The following is a 20036-nucleotide window of genomic DNA, read 5'->3' as shown; positions in this document are numbered from 1 at the left end:
ACCCTTATTTTCATTTAAGATCCTTCGAAACAATAATGAGTATTAAGGGTATCGATAAGAAGGTTTTCCCCTCTCTGTTCTCACTATCTCTCGAGACCGTTTGCCAACAATGGTTCTTTTCTCTCGAGAAAGAAAAGACCTCTACCTGGGAGTCCATAGCAAACACTTTCGTTGATAGATACAAGTGCAACATTCAAGTTGAGACTGACCATAGAGAACTTGAAATCCTCAAGCAGAAAGAGAACGAAGGCTTCACCTCTTTCTTTAACAATGGAGAGAAACCTCAGCTAAGATGATTGAGGTGCTAAGTGAAAAGGAGTCTGTAAGGTTGTTCATCAAAAACCTTCAAGAAAAATATTCCAAACATCTCAAGTATCAAAATAACCTCCATACCTTCAAGGCCGTCTACGACATTGGGATCAATATTGAAGACGACCTGGCTAAGTTAAAAGCTGCCAACAATAAATCCAACAGTGGCTGGAAAGGAAAGAAGAACGACAATCCTTCTTCTTTCAAAACCACCCACTCAAACAACGTAAACACTTTTAATTTAGGTGAAGTCCTCGCTATGAACAATCAAGGACAAAAGAAACCATTTAGGAGAAACTTTACTCCTATCGGCATGAGTTATGACACCGCATTAGATCGATTAAATGCAAAAGATCTTATAACTCCTATTGGACCGCATTAGTCAAAAAGAGGTCGGCTAATTGGAACCCCAATGCACACTGTAAGTATCACCAAGGTAGGGACCATCTCACCGAAAACTGTTGGAAGCTTAAGGAAGCTATCCAAGACTTAATCGACAACAACAAGCTACCATTGCCCCTTACCAGCAAGAAGCCAAGCATTGATAATGCACCTCTCGCTCATGCCTTGGCTTTCTCTGATGAGGAAAATGAGGTTGACCCCTCGTCTCTCATTAAACCTGTCAAAGAAATCCATGTCATTGAAGAAGACGAGAAGATATTCTTCGACGCCATGGATAGCCTTCCAGAACCGACAAGTAAAGAAGAGATACAATCGCTCACACTGTCTATGATGGAAGGGTCGCGTTTGCTACGTGAAACTCTAAAAGCTATAAAGGAACTTCAAAAGAAATATGATGAGGTTCCTCTCCCGAAAGATGAACCCAAGAGAGAATTCACACCCATGAGAACAACTTATGAGGCAAAATGTTTTCCTTTACAAGTCACTGAGAAACCCAAGAAGAGTAAGAGAATTTACACTCCAATTGGGATCCCATATACACAAATGTTCGAAATGCTCTCCTAGAGTGGCGAGATCAAACCTCTCGAATAGAGACCATTCGAATCATTGAAAAGGACAGATAGATATTACTGTCAGTATCATCAATCAGGGGGTCACACTATCGAAAACTGTTCTAAATTTAAGGATTTAATTCAGAAAATGATTGATGAAAAGAAACTAGTCCAAGTTCCACAAGAAGATGATGCAACCATTAATGGAGTTTGGGACAGTGATGAAGAAGACGTCTACTTAAAAGACACAGTAGGATCTCCACCTTCTGTCTCGTACGCCATGGATGACTTTTGGACTGAAGAAGACTCATTGATAGACGTCCTCACAAGATCCGGGAGAATGCAACCTCCCGTTTCAACACAACCTATGCCGACCACACAACAAGTTCCCAAACCTATCATTGAAGATAATGATATCGTTAAGCAGTTTAAGAAGACAAAAGTTCAGATGAACGTATTTTTGGCGACATCTCGAGAACATAGGTTGGCCGTAATGAATGCCTTGGAAAAAATAGGGATAGATTCTAACACTACTCCTGAGGGGTTAGCCAACTTCCTCACAAGTGATCTTCCTAGTCCAATTAATTTGATCACCTTTTCTGCCAAGGATTTACCTCCAGAAGGTGACAAACATAACAAGGCATTAAACCTTACGGTAGTTTGCAAGAGAATGAATGTCCTATGACTCTTGTAGACAATGGATCGGTCATCAACGTCTGTCCACTTAGAACTGCAAGGATGCTAGGCATAAGGGATGAAGATTTAACTCCGTCTACACAAGGAATAAGGGCCTACGACAACACTCGTCGTCAAGCTCTTGGTAAAATTACCATGAACGTAACGGCGGGAGCAATAGAACATGCTACTACTTTCCAAGTAGTAGACATTAAAGCTTCGTTCAATTTGCTGTTGGGGCGCCCTTGGCTTCATGACCTAAAGGTCGTCCCCTCATCTTTCCACCAACAAGTAAAAGCTATAGTTGGGGGAATTCCTATCACCATCGATGCTTTGCCTATGAGGATCAAGTCTATAGAAAATCCAATCATTAATGTGGAGCACGAAAAGGATGATGAAGACTTATGGGGCTTTAACGAAGAATTCCCCTTAATTCAGGAGGATGAAAGGACCCCTCTTTTCCATGACCCCCATTCCAACATGATTATAAATGCTATTCTGAAGAAATAAGGACATTTTCCTGGGATGACCCTAGGATAGAAGAAAGGAATAGCAAAATCGCTGGAGTCACCTGGCCTCCCTAAGTTAGACACTTTCAGACTTGGTTTCGAACCGACTCGGAAAGATCTCAAGCGAGCCCAGGAAAAATCAAAGGCACGTAGAGAAGCTCGCACTCAAAAGAAAGCAATCCCAATGGATAAGTACTCTCTTACCCTTAATGGTCAATTCATAAAAGAAGGAGAGGACTATCCATGCCACGAATTTCCCGAACCATTTGTCGTAAACGGCATAAGGCAACCGGGATTTAAAATTTTCTTTGATTGCTATTTCACGGATGAAATCCCAACTCCTGTCCATAAGGAGAAAGCACCCCCATGCTTTGACTTTAATGTCATGGGATTATTATTTGGGCGAGAAAAGGATGAGCCAACTTACAAAGAGGATAACTCCTCGCTCATTTAGACAGTCCTACAAAGCGAAAACTTCAATCCCTCGAAGCTAATCACTCCAGCTGAAGGATCACTACAAGGGTGGCGCAAGACCGTCACGGTGACTACTCCAAGTGGAAGGAAACTATCCATCACGACAGGGCAAGGACCAATGTTTGAAGAGTCGTCTGAGTCAGAGACTGAGTTGGATCCCTATAGAGTCTTCAAGGTCTTTAGTAGTAGCACCTTCCCCTTATATTTCTCCTCCTAGAATAGTTAGTGATCAAGTCCATGAGGACATATCACTCTTTGATGTAATGATCTCAGAGTATAATAATATTTCTCCTCCTTATTTCTTGTGTTCTTCTCTAACCAAAGATGACAAGCATTGCTTAACTAAGAATGAAAAAGACAAAGAAATTATTAAAGCAATGGAAACACTCGAAAAGAAAACATCAGTAATTGAAGAAACTGAAACGGTTGATATCTCAAATGATTCAACCAATAAAAGAGAAGTTAAAATCGGACTAACACTTAATGAACAAGAATGAACAGATTTAATTAACTTTTACTTAAAGAATTCATCGATGTATTCGCTTGGTCATACGAAGATATGCCAGGCATTAATAGAGAAATAGCTCAACACACTATACCACTAATTCCAGGAATGAAACCTGTAAAACAAAAGTTACGTCGAATGAAACCCGACGTAGCTCTTAAAATAAAAGAATAAGTCCAAAAACAAATAACTGCAGGTTTCATCAAGGTATCTAAATACCCCGAATGGGTTTCCAATGTCGTCCCAGTTCCGAAAAAAGATGGAAGGGTAAGAATGTGTGTCGACTATCGAGATCTAAATAAGGCAAGTCCAAAGGACGACTTCCCTTTGCCACACATCGATATTCTGGTAGATAACACAGCAAATCATGCGCTTCTCTCATTCATGGATGGGTACGCAGGTTACAACCAGATTCTCATGGCAGAAGAAGACATGGAGAAAACAACTTTTATAACACCATGGGGCACTTACTGCTACATGGTAATGCCATTCGGGTTGAAAAACGCGGGTGCTACTTACCAACGTGCAGCAATTGCCTTACTCCATGACATGATGCATAAAGAAGTCGAAGTATATGTCGACAATATGATTGTAAAATCAAAAGACTGTCCAAGCCATCAAGTAGCCTTAAGGAAATTTTTCGAAAGGCTAAGAAAATATAATATGAGGTTGAATCCATCTAAGTGTGCTTTTGGAGTCACCTCAGGCAATCTTTTGGGTTATGTCATAAGCTCTAGGGGAATAGAGATAGACCCAACCAAAATCAAAGCAATCATGTCAATGCCACCGCCCAAAACCGAGTAACAGATTCGAGGATTTATTGGCCGGTTGCAATACATAAGTAGGTTCATATCAAAATTGACGACAATATGCGAACCAATCTTCAAAAAGCTCAAGAAGAATGTACTAGTGATATGGGATGATGAGTATCAAAAATATTTTGAAAAGATCAAAGCCTATCTCGCAAATCCTCCCGTATTAGCACCGGCACTTCCCGGAATACCTCTTAAGTTATATTTGACAGTTACCAAAGAGACAATGAGAGCTATGCTAGCACAAGAAGTAGAAGGCAAAGAAAACGCAATATACTATCTAAGCAAGAAGATGCTCGAATGCGAAGCGCACTATACACCACTTGAGAAGTTATGCCTCGCCTTTCCAAACAAGACAATGAATTTCCAAATGAAGACTTAATGGTCACTGAAGATGATACCTGGACCTTGTACTTCGACGGAGCCTCGAACCAAAAGGGATGTGGCGTTGGAGTATTACTAGTATCACCTAAAGAAGAGCATGTTCCAATCTCCATAAAACTTGATTTCAACGTTACCAACAATGCTGCTGAATATGAAGCATGCGTGGTAGGCCTTAAAACAGCTTTGGCATTGGGAGTAAAAAAAGTTAAGGATATTCGAAGATTCTTCTTTGATTATCAATTAAATATCTAAAAGGTGGAAAGTAAGGAGCGAAAGTCTAGCCCCTTACCAAACCTATCTGGAAACTCTTACCGATCAGTTAGAGAAGGTAGAATACACATATCTACCTAGGGAAGAAAATCAATTCGCTGATGCCTTGGCAAGATTAGCCTTAATGGTTAGTATTCCTACGGAAATCGAGGAAATGCCTCTAACTATAGAGAAAAGGCACAAACCAGCATACATCCAGGCTATAGAAGACAACGAAGTAGTCCAAGACGAAGAAGAAGAAGAACCGTGGTACACGGATATACTCAATTATGTCACCAAAGGAGAATACCCTCCCCATGCTGACAAAAGAGCAAAACTAGAATTAAGACTCTTGGCTTCCCAATATGTACTCATAGACAACGAGCTACATAAAAGGATACCTAAGGTTCGAGCTCTCTTATGTGTAGGAAAAAAGGATTCACAAAGAGCAATGAGAATAGTCCACGAAGGAATCTATGACACGCACATAAATGGCAAAATGTTAGTCAAAAAAATAATGCGAGAAGGAGATTATTGGACTTCAATGAATAGGGATTGCCATCAATATGTAAAAAGATGCCCTAAGTGCCAAATCTATGCTAATTTAAAACATGTTCCTCCATCCTCTCTCTACACCTACACATCGCCATGGTCATTCTCTACGTGGGGAATTGACATCATCGGCAAAATCACTCCCCCAGGAACAGGAGGCCACGAATGTATACTAGTAGCAATTGATTACTTCACAAAGTGGGTTGAAGAACAATCATACGCTAATGTGAAGAAATCCCAAGCATCATGCATAGAAAAATGACAAAATCTACCATTATTCATTTCCTCAACCATTCCCCTAGTATACTCATTCATGCCCCAATAAGCTATACCACAAGCATCACTAAGAGAACACCCATGGTAACTAAGAAAACCATCTAATCTTTCAAAGTAAGCATAGAAGGGTTCACCATCAAATTGAGGAAAAGATAAGCATGCCATTTTTATACAAAGAACAAATAAAAGCAAATATAAATCAAATAATATACAAGAACCTAGCTAATCTAATCAACACAAACTAATGAATGCCTTAGTTCCCCGGTAACGACGCCAAAATTTGATCGCGGGTGAAAGTAGGTCGTTGGGACTACTAACCCTAACCAAATTAGAAATTTATAATACCTAAACTTACACTAAACTAGTTAGTGGCAAGTAAAGGGTCGAACCCAAAAGGACTAAGTGTATCAATTTGTGCAAATCAGACTAGTAGGAAAGGTTGTGAGATATAGAGAAATTAAACCAAATACTACTAAGAGCAAATAACTAAAACTAGGGAAAGTGGAATCCAATTACATCAATGCATTCAACAACATCATAAAATTAGATGAAAATGACCTCGATTAGGAACATCAACACATTTAACTCACTCTCGCACAATTAAGCATGTTAATTATCCTACTAAACTAATTCACTCTCGTGCAACTAGCCTAGCAAAGGTATGGAAGAATTTAGGGCTCTCAACCAACTCACTCTCGCACAATTGATCGAAAGCACAATTAAGAGCATAGAATCGATTAGCTAGAAAGATTTTAATCCATAAAAGTATCACCCGTACACAATAATCAAAAAAAAATTTCATACTAATCACAATCAATCATTCAATTCATTAATATAACCTTCATCCACTTCCCTAGAACAAAACCTAAGCTAACATAATGAAGAAAGACATAGAAAACAAGGTAAAATAAGAATAAAAACAAGATTAAACAAACAAACTAATTAATTTACTCAAATTAATAAACAAAAAGCAAAAACTAAGAATTCAGCAAGAAATAAAGATGAGAGAAAGTAAGAAAATGCTCATTGAATAGATGAGAAGAAGTTCCACAAAGTTGCTTCTTCAACCTCTCAAAAAATCCATGAAAATCCAAGCTTTCTCTCTCTACACTACTCCTAAACTAACCCTAAGAGAGAGAAAGTATAGGCTAAACTAATCTAATCTATCTAAAATAAAATGTTGATTGAAAGTCATTTGAAAATAACCCCAAAGGGGTATTTATAATACAAGTTAAATAAAAAATAAAATAAAAAAAGAAACTAAAAGGAAATAAAACTAAATAAAACAATTAAAAAAAACTAAACTAAAAAACCAATAAAAACAAAACTAGCATAAAATAAAATAAAAGAAAATGAAAAGAAAAAATAAAACAAGCCCCAAAACCCCACTAAACCCGTCCAAACCCACGAAATCCCACTAGACTACCCTCATCTTCTCTCTTTCAAATTTGGCTGCTTCCATTCACCATATCAACAGCAATTAATCATCCTCACCGTTCATTAACACTATCATCATCTAGCATCAAATCGTGGCCGTTCGATTATCATTAAAATCACGTGAAAAGCTCGTGATTGACCCACAATTGCACGCTCGCACAGAATTCGCACAGCAAGTCGCGCAAAGCTACTGCCTCAACTCATTTTTGGACTCCAATTGTGTGCGCCTCCTGACAGGGTTGTGCGCCCGCGTTTGAGGCTTGGCTGTGAGTTTGGGTGTTGTGATTTGCGTGACTATTAGGTGAGTAATTTGGTGGTGATTTGGGTGGTTGTTGTTGATTGGAGGTGGTAATTGTTGTTGCGGGTTGTGGTGGCCTGATAGGTGGTGTTGGTGGTTTAATTGGTGTTGCGGGGGTCGAATTAAAGGTGGTACTTGCTGGCGGTTTTGGTGGCGAAATGGGAGGTGTGGCTGGGTTGTGCTGCTGCTGGCAGCGTGGTGGTGATTGCTGTTGGTGTTGGTATTGTTGGGCTGATTTGGTTGGTGGCAATTGTTGCTTTGGTAGCTGACGGTGGTTGATTGTGACGGTGGCTGTGGATTGCTGCTGCTGGCATTGTGGTGGTGATTGATTGGTGATTATTTGGTGTGTGGAAGAGGTGTGGGTGTGAGAAGGAGGAGCAGGGGCTGCTGGTGCGAATTGGGGGAAAGCATGGGAGTTGTTAGGTGGGTGCGTGGCTGGAGATTGGTGTGATTGGAGGTGGTTTGGTGGTGATTAATGACAGTTTTGGCGGTGGCTGGTGTTGTTGTGGTGGGTTGCTGGGGCTGGCTTGGTTGGTTGATTGGTGGGCTGAATTGGGTGTGGATTGGTGGTGGGTTTGGGTGGCTGCTTGTGGTGGTGTGCTTAGATGAGGTGTGGTGAAGGATAAGACTGGAAGCAAGGGAAGAGCAGGGAGCATTGTGAATTTGCCTTGAACCTCGGACCCCGAACACGATTTGAACTTGAAACCTGGAACACCTACAACCAAAAACACGAGTGTATTACCACGAAATAAAATAAAATAAAGATAAAATAAAATAAAATAAAAATAACATAAAAAATAAAATAAAAAGAAATTAAATAAAATAAAGAAAACAAACATGAAAATAAAATAAAATAAGAAAATGAGAGAAACTGGGAACTTATTAGAAAACAAGAACTAAAAACTTAAAATCTAAACATAGAATATAAGATAAATTAAATAAATTAAGAAAATAAGCTAAAAACTATTAAAAACTACTAAAATACTCAAAATAAAGATAAAAGACGAGAATAAGCAAATAAAATAAATAAAGAAAAAAACGGGCTAAATTATTGGAAAATAAGCCGGAAAACGACTAAATAAACACCCTAAAAGTGACATAAAAGTCACTTATCAAACTCCCCCAAGCTTACCTTTTGCTCGTCCTCGAGCAAATTAACATGAAACACGAGAGAAGGAGAGTGAATTATTCAAGCAAAACTAAGAAACTAAAGGAGACAAGAATGTACACTAACTCACTTTCGTAGGAATTACGGTCAATTTTAGCAACTAAAGACAAGCCTTTTAAACCCCTAGATTGCCCTAGAGGAAGAGTGTGCTCTCGTGAGGGTGTCCTAAGAGTTTAACCCACAACTCTAAACAAAAACCAAGGCAAGGCAATAAAAAGAAAAGAAAAAGAAACATAAAAAGAGAAAGAAAACACAAAGTTCATACTTGGACAAGAGAAAGGAACAAGCACCAATGAATGCAAACCTTTCTAAATAGACAAATGTATGCACGTTCCAAGATTTCAATGGTTGATTGAAACATAACATATGCTAAGCATAGAGAACTAATGGGGACACAATCCACCCTAGCCCCAACCAATCGGGCCGCGTTGTCTCCACTAGCTTCAAATCAACCCTTAAGCTAGCTTCTCATGATTCCACGAAGGAATCGGAAAAAGATAAAGAAATAAGAAACTTTGAGAAGGTAATCCCGACATCTCAACTATGCATACTCTCTCCATAGGTTTGAAGTCTATCTCCCTCCACCGTTCTTTGACCTAACCCCACTAAAGTCTAAGGGTCTTTTATTTGGTTGTAACGTAAGGCTAAGGGTTAAGGCGGGGTAAAAATTTGAAAATTTTGGTGATATTTCCTAAGTGAAGCAAAAGAGTGGCCTACTCTCAAAAACGAACTTAAGAAGTCACAAAATATCAAACAAAAATACCAATAATGCCATCTCCCCCAAGCTTATTCAACACTAACACATTATATACCAAAAACGAAGTAACGCTCCCCCCCAAGCTTGAACGAAGCATTGTCCTCAATGCTTAAACTAGGGAAGAAAACGAAACCAAACTAAAATATTTTTTTGTTTTTGGTTTTTTGTTTCTTTTTCTTTTTTTTTTCTTGCATTTTCTTTTCAAGCTTAACTTTCATTACCGTACTTAGACCAATTCACAAAATGTCTTGTTCAATTTCAACACTCTCAAAACTCAAACCTCACATGCCAATGCTTCACTAACTAAAAGGGTTGGTAAACATAGGCCATTAGGTTTGTAACGCGGTTTAAACAAGAGCGGGAAACATTAGGCTCAAATTGGTTAATAAGTAGGTTGATGCAAAATAGAAAACCAAATTTGTAACAAAATAAAAAGAAGATAAAGAAAAATGAGAAAAGGTGCCCTTTTCCTCCCCTAGAGTGGCTCGGTCACGATCTTGGGAGCTAGAGGTCAAAACAAGGATTAAGACATGCATAGTCAAGGATCCTAAATTGCTGCTCAACAAGGTGATGAAGGCTAGAACAAATGAAGCTCACAAGGGATTATAACCAAACAAATACCAACCAAGGGTTTCAAATCCACTATAGAGAGCAACTCCATCTTACCACATTCCCGTGAACTAAGGCTTCATGGACCCCTAAAAGTTCTTAACCCGACTACCTTAGCATATAGTATCCTAGAGTCAACCAATGACACTCTCAAACCGTGCATAAATTTACCACTTAGGAAGAAAAACATACAAGGATTCAAGTCCCAAAACAAAATGTCCGAAATAAGAACAAACAAAACACATTTTGCCAAAATTACCTTGAAAGTAAACAAAAATCTTTTTGGATTTTTCAAAATTAAAGAAAAGACATGGAAATGCATATACTCAAGTTCATGGCATAAATGAATCAACATCCCACCAAACATGATAGAATACCCTCCCCCAAGCTTGAGTGATACAATATACTCAAATATAAACAAAATAATCCATGGGAGGGGAAAAGAAAGAAATCAATCCAACAAACCAACACAAGTCCAACGAGTCACCAACCATTAGAGAAAGAGCTCGGAAAGATATTACCGGATATTGGTGGGTGTAATTACCTGCAAATGAACGAATTTAACCTTTCAAAGCCGATATCCTGTTGAATTGAATCTCAATTTCCATATGCTAGCAAAAATAGGCATCAAATTTCCTTGATTCTTGATCTAAACCAATGCATAAGTGTTTCTCAAGTTATGTACCTAGAAAAAAAGTACACAAACATTTCCATGAGAAAATCTAATTTAAAAAGAAAAGAAAATGAAAGCAGTAAAAACCCCGGGTTACTTCCCGAGAAAGGCTTGTTTATCGTCCAAGCGAGACCGCTCTAATAAATAATATTGCAACGAACGCAAGAGCTTATCAAATTCACTACCACACATTTCATAGGATAACAAGTAGGCAAATGAAGGGAGAAGGACGTGCAACAAGATTATTGCACGTAAGTGAGGAGGAAGATGCCAAAAGAAAGAAGAAAAATCAAAAGAAAAATCAAGAAAATAAGAAGAGAAAGAAGAAGAGAAATAAGGAAAAGAATAAAAAGGCAAAACCTCCTCAAAATCTTTTTAGGTGGCACAATCACCCATTTCCTCAATAATAGGAGGATGAAAAGGAAAAGTCTCATCAAACAAGAGAGGGTCATCAATAGGCTCTTTGACAAAAGTAGGGAGGAACATGGGATAGTAGGAGATGTGGTCAAATTTCCTTGAGAAAGGAACATGAGGAAGGGGAGGAGAAACAATGGTCTCACATGGCCTCACATCACCAATGAGGGCATGGAAATCAATCATAGAATGCTCAAAAGAACACTCATGACTCAAATATCCCTCAAACAAAAACTTTCCAATAGAAACAACCTCATCCTCCTCTCTATCACAACGATGATCAACAACTCCCTCAAGATCCTCAAAGCCTAGAGTCTCTAAACCATGCATGAAAGGATAAAGGTTTCTCTCAAACTCATCCCTTTCCCATGAAGCATTGCCAATGAACTCTCTCAAAAGGCTATAATGATTTGTTACACCTTCAATGAACATACTAACCATAACCTCAAATGAGTCCAAAGACTCATGGATAGAAGGGTCACAAACATGCAAGGTAGACTCATCAAGATGGGGAAGGGGGTTGAAAACCTCAAAATCGACATTTTCTTCATTCACAACTCTTCCACCATCACTCAAGGGACTCTCAATCTCTTTTGATTGCTCAAACTCATCATCATCATCCTCATGAACTCTATCATTCAAACATGAAGATGGCTCACTCACATCCTCACCAAGGGAAGCTCTCAAAGGGGGTGAATAAGGGGAAGGATGACAATCAAGCTCAAATGGGGAATGAAAAGGATCAAAATCCTCAAAAATGCTCTCATCACAAGAAAATCTCCCTTCACCTTCACACCCTTGGCCCACATCATCCTCAAAAACACTCTCACATTCCAAATGAGGTGCCTCACATCCATTTACATCAACCAAAGCACTCATCACTGGGGCAAGCCTCACTTCTCTCAATTTTTGTTCCTCTTGAAGCTCTTGGAGTTGCTGGGTGAGATATTGCATTTGAGAAATAATTTGGGCATCAATGTTATTGGGTTGAGGTTCATGATCAAAGTCAATTTGCACATCATCAAAATTAGCACAAACCTCATCAAAATGAGCATAAGGGGGAAAGGTGTGAATTTGCATACTTGGATTATCACAAGGCACATAAGAAGTATTAAGAGAATTCATGCAAAAATTAAAAGAATCTTGGCATTTAGAATCAAAGCAAGAACACATGAGATTCTCTATCAAAAGAATCCCTAGAAAACCATGTGAAGAAATCCAAAGCATCATGCATAGACAAATGACAAAATCTACCATTATTCATGTCCTCAACCATTCCCCTAGTATACTCATTCATGCCCCAATAAGCTATACCACAAGCATCACTAAGAGAACACCCATGGTAACTAAGAAAACCATCTAATCTTTCAAAGTAAGCATAGAAGGGTTCACCATCAAATTGAGGAAAAGATAAGCATGCCATTTTTATACAAAGAACAAATAAAAGCAAATATAAATCAAATAATATACAAGAACCTAGCTAATCTAATCAACACAAACTAATGAATGCCTTAGTTCCCCGGTAACGACGCCAAAATTTGATCGCGGGTGAAAGTAGGTCGTTGGGACTACTAACCCTAACCAAATTAGAAATTTATAATACCTAAACTTACACTAAACTAGTTAGTGGCAAGTAAAGGGTCGAACCCAAAAGGACTAAGTGTATCAATTTGTGCAAATCAGACTAGTAGGAAAGGTTGTGAGATATAGAGAAATTAAACCAAATACTACTAAGAGCAAATAACTAAAACTAGGGAAAGTGGAATCCAATTACATCAATGCATTCAACAACATCATAAAATTAGATGAAAATGACCTCGATTAGGAACATCAACACATTTAACTCACTCTCGCACAATTAAGCATGTTAATTATCCTACTAAACTAATTCACTCTCGTGCAACTAGCCTAGCAAAGGTATGGAAGAATTTAGGGCTCTCAACCAACTCACACTCGCACAATTGATCGAAAGCACAATTAAGAGCATAGAATCGATTAGCTAGAAAGATTCTAATCCATAAAAGTATCACCCATACATAATAATCAAGAAACAATTTCATACTAATCACAATCAATCATTCAATTCATTAATATAACCTTCATCCAATTCCCTAGAACAAAACCTAAGCTAACATAATGAAGAAAGACATAGAAAACAAGGTAAAATAAGAATAAAAACAAGATTAAACAAACAAACTAATGAATCTACTCAAATCAATAAATAAAAAGAAAAAACTAAGAATATAAGAAAGAAATAAAGATGAGAGAAAGTTAGAAAATGCTCATTGAATATATGAGAAGAAGTTCCACAAAGTTGCTTCTTCAACCTCTCAAAAACTCCATGGAAATCCAAGCTTTCTCTCTCTACACTACTCCTAAACTAACCCTAAGAGAGAGAAAATATAGGCTAAACTAATCTAATCTATCTAAAATAAAATGTTGATTGAAAGTCATTTGAAAATAACCCCAAAGGGGTATTTATAATACAAGTTAAATAAAAAATAAAATAAAAAGAAAGAAACTAAAAAGAAATAAAACTAAATAAAACAATTAAAAAAAAACTAAACCAAAAAACCAATAAAAACAAAACTACCATAAAATAAAATAAAATGAAAAGAAAAAAGAAAACAAACCCCAAAACCTCACTAAACCCGTCCAAACCCACGAAATCCCACCAGACTACCCTCATCTTCTCCCTTTCGAATTTGGCTGCTTCCATTCACCATATCAACAGAAAACTATCACCCTCACCATTCATCAACACTATCATCATCTAGCATCAAATCGTGGCCGTCTGATTTTCATTAAAATCACGTGAAAACCTCGTGATTGACCCAATTGCGCGCTCGCATAGAAGTCGCACAACAAGTCGCGCAAAGCTACTGCCTCAACTCGATTTTGGACTCCACTTGTGTGCGTCTTCTAACAGGGCTGTGCGTCCGCGTTTGAGGCTTGGCTGTGAGTTTGGGTATTGTGAGTTGCGTGGCTATTAGGTGAGTAATTTGGTGGTGATTTGGGTGGTTGTTGTTGATTGGAGGTGGTAATTGTTGTTGCGGGTTGTGGTGGGCTGATAGGTGGTGTTGGTGGTTTAATTGGTGTTGCGGGGGTTGAATTAAAGGTGGTACTTGCTGGCGATTTTGGTGGCGAATGGGAGGTGTGGCTGGGTTGTGCTGCTGCTGGCAGCGTGGTGGTGATTGCTGTTGGTGTTGTTGTTGGTGTTGTTGGGCTGATTTGGTTGGTGGCAATTGTTGCTTTGGTGGCTGACGGTGGTTGATTGTGACGGTGGCTGTGTTGTGCTGCTGCTGGCAGCGTGGTGGTGATTGATTGGTGATTGTTTGGTGTGTGGAAGAGGTGTGGGTGTGAGAAGGAGGAGCAGGGGCTGCTGATGCGAATTGGGGGAAAGGAGGGGAGTTGTTAGGTGGGTACGTGGCTGGAGATTGGTGTGATTGGAGGTGGTTTGGTGGTGATTAATGGCGGTTTTGGCGGTGGCTGGTGCTGTTGTGGTGGGTTGTTGGGGCTGGTTTGGTTGGTTGATTGGTGGGCTGAATTGGGTGTGGATTGGCGGTGGGTTTGGGTGGCTGCTGGTGGTTGTGTGCTTAGATGAGGTGTGGTGAAGGATAAGACTGGCAGCAGTGGAAGAGCAGGGAGCATTGTGAATTTGCCTCGAACCTCGAACCCCGAACACGATTTGAACTTGAAACCCGGAACACCTACAACCGAAAACACGGGGGTATTACCACGAAATAAAATAAAATAAAATAAAGATAAAATAAAATAAAATCAAAAATAACATAAAAAATAAAATCAAAAGAAATTAAATAAAATAAAGAGAACAAACATGAAAATAAAATAAAATAAGAAAATGAGAGAAACTAGGAACTTATTACAAAATAAGAACTAAAAACTTAAAATATAAACATAGAATATAAGATAAAATTAAATAATTTAAGAAAATAAGCTAAAAACTATTAAAAACTACTAAAATACTCAAAATAAAGATAAAAGATGAGAATAAGCAAATAAAAGAAATAAAGAACAAAATGGGCTAAATTATTGGAAAATAAGCAGGAAAACGACTCAATAAACACCCTAAAAGTGACATAAAAGTCACTTATCAAAAACATGTAGCACTCTTTATCGAGAGGAATATTATTTGTCGATATGGAGTCCCACATGAAATGATAAGGGACAATGGAACTCACTTTCAAGCCGAATATGAAGAATTGTTACAAAAATATGGCATTCAACATCATCATTCTTCCCCTTACAGACCTCAAGAAAATGGAGAAATCGAGGCAGCTAATAAAAATTTAAAGACTATCATCGAGAAAATGACGGAAAATTATAAGGATTGGCCTGACAAATTTCACTTCGCATTGTGGGGTTACCGCATGTCAATCCGTACATCAACAGGAAATACGCCATTTTCCTTGGTTTATGGAATGGATGTCGTACAACCAGTCGAACTAGAAATTCCATCTCTACGCATCGCGTTAGAGAGTAAACTCGATGAAATTGAATGGACTAGAGCAAGATATGAAGAATTGATTCTACTCGATGAAAAGCGACTAGAAGCTCTGCATCACACTCTGTGTTATCAAACTCGTATGGCTAGGCATTTTAATAAGAAGGTCAAGACAAGAAACATCAAAGTAGGAGACTTGGTGTTAAAAGCATTAAGGAAAAATGTTTTAGATCAAAGGGGAAAATTTAGACCTAATTGGTCTGGACCCTACATTGTCAAAACAATCCTGTCAGGAGGTGCAGCAAAACTAACTGATATGGATGGCAATGAGTTCTCGAACATGACAAATCTTGATCATTTTAAGAAATACTCCCATAATTACTTGAGTAGGATAATAAAGAGAGTTACGTTTGGCCTGATTCCTTAGAAAGGATACGTATAGGCAACCCTTTATGGGTGCGACCACTTTATTTTTCGAAAATCTCGCATCCCTGAATTAATTAAAAATTCGACAGAAGATCGGCGAAATATCGGCGTTGCAGAAAAAACTCTGGCGCCAGCCGACGGCACTGTCGCCTGACGCCAGGCTGCTGTGACCGAAGCCAGCCGCAGACAAGTGACGCCAATTCACAGTCAAATTATGGGAATATTTTGGTGCTTTTTGGAAAATTTTCGACTTCCGTACTCGAACAATTTCAAGAAAATTAATTTTTTGGTTTTCATTGCTTTAATAAATAAATTTAAAGTAAATAATTAATTAAAAGCTGAAATTTTATTAATAAAATAAAATTACATTATTGATGGAATTTTAATAAAGCTGAAATAAATTAACTTTAAATAAAAAATATAAACTAAGTCTAATAATTTGAAATTATACAATGCTCCTAATCTTTCTTTTCTTTCCTAGTCCTTTTCCAATTTTTGTCTGCTTCCTCCTCCTCATCCATAACCTTAGCTAGTAGGCATCCTTTAGAGGACCTACATTCAATCTTAGAGTAGATAGTATCCCCTTCAGCTAGGACTCCATGCTTCTTTTCTACCCAAGCCTTTTTCTCTGTGGTGTCAGCTTTCCTTTTTCCCTTATCTTTGGTAGTACTTTTCTTCCTAGGCATTGCAGGTGTTTTGAATTCTACTCTTTCACCTAAGCGTTCCTTGGCAGGAATCACCCTGTCATCTAGACGACTCTTCACATCAGTTTTACCTTGATTGTTGTTCGAACCCTTGGAAGGTTTTTTCAGCAGCCACTTCTTCACATCATTGGACAAGGAAGGAGGAACCTTTTGGGTAATCACTTCCCATAAAGACCGGGCACTCCAATAAGCATCAAATCTGTCTACTTCCTGGGAGACAGGGAACTCGTAGGGAGGACGAAGATCTCCGGAAGGAATATTCTGAAGCAAGCCGTATTGTCTTTTTACCCTGAAGGGATAGTAATAAGTCATACGGGACAAACTTGGAAGACGGTAGAAAGGTTGCTTGTTAACACCAACCATCCTTTCTATTTTCCACCACGGGATGACCCACTTGATAGCAAAATTGCAAGATTTGAAGACCTTTCTCCACTCATGGCGCCCCATTTTAGAGAAGCGTTTCTTCCTCCTCACAAAGCAATTCGGAGTGTACTTCTCAATGTTGTCCGGAGGGCTAATTAATTCCAGCCTTTCCATTAGCCACATATGTAAAAAAATTGTAATGCAAATAAATTATTATTACTATACAAAAATATATTTTTTGATTTCTGTAATTAAAAATATTATTTTTCTACCTGTAATAAAATTGGAGAACCTTGAAAAGGTGCTTTTGGGTTCCCTTTCAATTCATCAAGACTAATCATAGTCTCTCCAACTATCAATGGAATTGGATTTCTCCATGATTCAATTTGTTCTAGTACGGTGGTTATAATTGATTGACCCTCATTATTTTTACCACTAGTAAGAAAAAATTGATTAAGCATACAAAACAAGAAAGCCCTTCTTCTATATATATGAAAAGATTCGGAGAGAGGTTTATCAAAATAATGGCGAGCAAATTCTTTCAAATTAACTATGTTGCCATCTACTATTTTTGATAGATCCCTTTCTTTTAAATTGAAGAAGCGTTCAAAATTCTTGTAATAATATGCATCTATTATAAGGATTACTATGAGATCTATTGCAGGGAAACCTAAAATAGCACTAAATTCTTCCGGCAAAGGGCTAATTTCATCATACCCTATTCTAAAGCAATGAGTATCAACATTCCAATATTCTAGAGCGGTATGAATAAAATCTAAGTCAAGATCTACCCCTTTGATACCATAAATTCCCCCCAAGTGGAACAAATCTAATTCTTTTCTTTCTTTGGCGTTAAGAGACCGACACCATTCATGGGTGTATTGGGTTAAAGTTTTGGTGACTAGAGACATGATATTATTTTTCTAAGGCCAAGAATTATTTTATTTGCTGAAATTATGAAAAGAATCGGCTGGGCATGGGGCTATTTATGCACGAAATCGGAGCAGTTCTAATCGGGGTAGGATACGGAGTCAGCTCTACTTGGCGCTAGACGCCGCTATTGGCGCCACACGCTAAGTGTAGCGCCTGACGCTACACCAATACGCGTGGCGTCAGCTGGCGCCAATCTGCCTCGTCATACACGCTTTCTAAAACCGCGTTTCACCTTAATTCGAGTCTGCTATTGACTTTACGGCTTCCTTATCTTTTTCTTAACATCTTTTTATTCTTTTTTTTTAATTAATATAGCTATTATATTAATTATATTATTCTTTTTGGATTTTATTTAGGTTAATTTCCAAGTTTTTATAAACCCAAGTTTTTATTTACCTTTTCCTTTTTTCATTTTTGTTTTTCGGGGAGAAAGTCGGATACCCTCCAGCTCCATCAATTATAAAAATGACGGAATTTTTGCGCAAAATTATTTGTCACACTTTTCTTGCACACACAAACATAAAGATAATAGTAATAATAATAAAAAATGAAAAAACGTGATAAATAAATAAACTCATAATAGTACGTACATGCAAAATATGTCTAAAAAAATGAGTCTAACTAAAAGGCAAAGTTCTATACAAAGTCAAAATAAGAAAAAGCACAGGAACAAACTACGGCGCCGGGGGACGTACACCCATCATCTCGTAAAACTACGCCGTACGAGGAGTAACCTCTCCACCAGCTCCGGCTCTAGCTCTAGTCTCCTCGGGAGGAGGAAAACTCAGCACAGGACCAGTCCACCCGAGATCAACCTGAGGCTGAGGCTGCGAAGGCTGCTGCAATGATGAGCCGACCTCGTACATCCCACCACCCCTAAGAGCCGAGGTAGCCTCTCCCTGGCCTACTGGCGCATCATGAGCACCCTCAGAGGAAGAACCTGAGCCCTCTGCCACATCAGCACGGGCAGCCTCAGAGCGACCGCCTCTACCTCCTGAAGTATTGTGGCGACGTCTCGAGCTAGACCTCGCTGGATCCCTCCGCACCTCATGTCTCGTGCGGGTACGAGAAGGAATAGGTTGACCCTGCAAAAGGAATTAAAATTAGAAACAAGGCAAAATCGAAGCGGTAATGCAAAACATATGAAAGAAAGACTACCTCCTGAACAGCATCGTCTCGACGGCAAGTAGCCACGTTCCTCATCCAGACAAGCTGGCTCCGAAAGGCATCTATGCATCGTGCCATCGCCGAAACCACCTAGCGCGAGAACTGTCAAAGAAATAAGTCAGTAAACTCACATAACACATATGTGGAAAAAAGTTGCAAATAAATAAGCTTACCCGAGTCTGGTGGCGAGGAATCGACCGCTCTACGAAGCGCTCGTCCTCAGGAGCCGGAGGAATCATCTCCTCAATCGGCCAGTATGTCCCCTGGTAATGAATAGACATACGGGGTGGCACGAACTCAGCAACATCGTCCTGATAAAGCAAAACCAAGTCAGTAAAGCATTACTTGGGGGCTACTTAACGAAAAGTAAAAGCCGAAAAATCGTACCGCTACATCCTCAGCCGGTACAGGAACTGGAGCTAACAACGGCAGTAGCTCCTCCGCATAGCATTGCCCAGGAATCGTGCAAGATCACCAAGGGGTACCAGCTCCCTCTGACATGCTCAACAACCTCGTGGCGTCAAACATGTAACGTGGTGGAGGAGCAGGAACGACAAAGGTATCGGAGGAATGCTGTCTAGCAACCCTCTCTCCCTGGTATGCGATCGCTCCATAAGTCCCCAAGAAATAGCGACGCTCAGCAGAATACTGTGCGGCTAATCCAGGGACTGCCAGGCTGACCCACGACCGGTATAACACCTCAGGCTCCTGCAAAGAACTTCAATCAGGCAAAAGTCTACCTAAAGCATCACAAAATGGTAAATAAGAAAGAATCATACCGCGATGATCCAGTCTCGGACATACGTAGTGGACATCCCCACACGGCGGCTGCCCCAGGAAGCACTCACTGGAAACCTGCGCGTCGACGGTCTCGCCGGCGCAGCAGAAGGGAAGTACTCGTAGAACCAGATCTACAAGGAGTTA

This window comes from Chenopodium quinoa, unplaced genomic scaffold (genome assembly GCF_001683475.1).
Source record: "Chenopodium quinoa cultivar QQ74 unplaced genomic scaffold, ASM168347v1, whole genome shotgun sequence".
NCBI classification, from domain to species: Eukaryota; Viridiplantae; Streptophyta; class Magnoliopsida; order Caryophyllales; family Amaranthaceae; genus Chenopodium; species Chenopodium quinoa.
Note: the sequence above shows the minus strand (reverse complement) of the source record.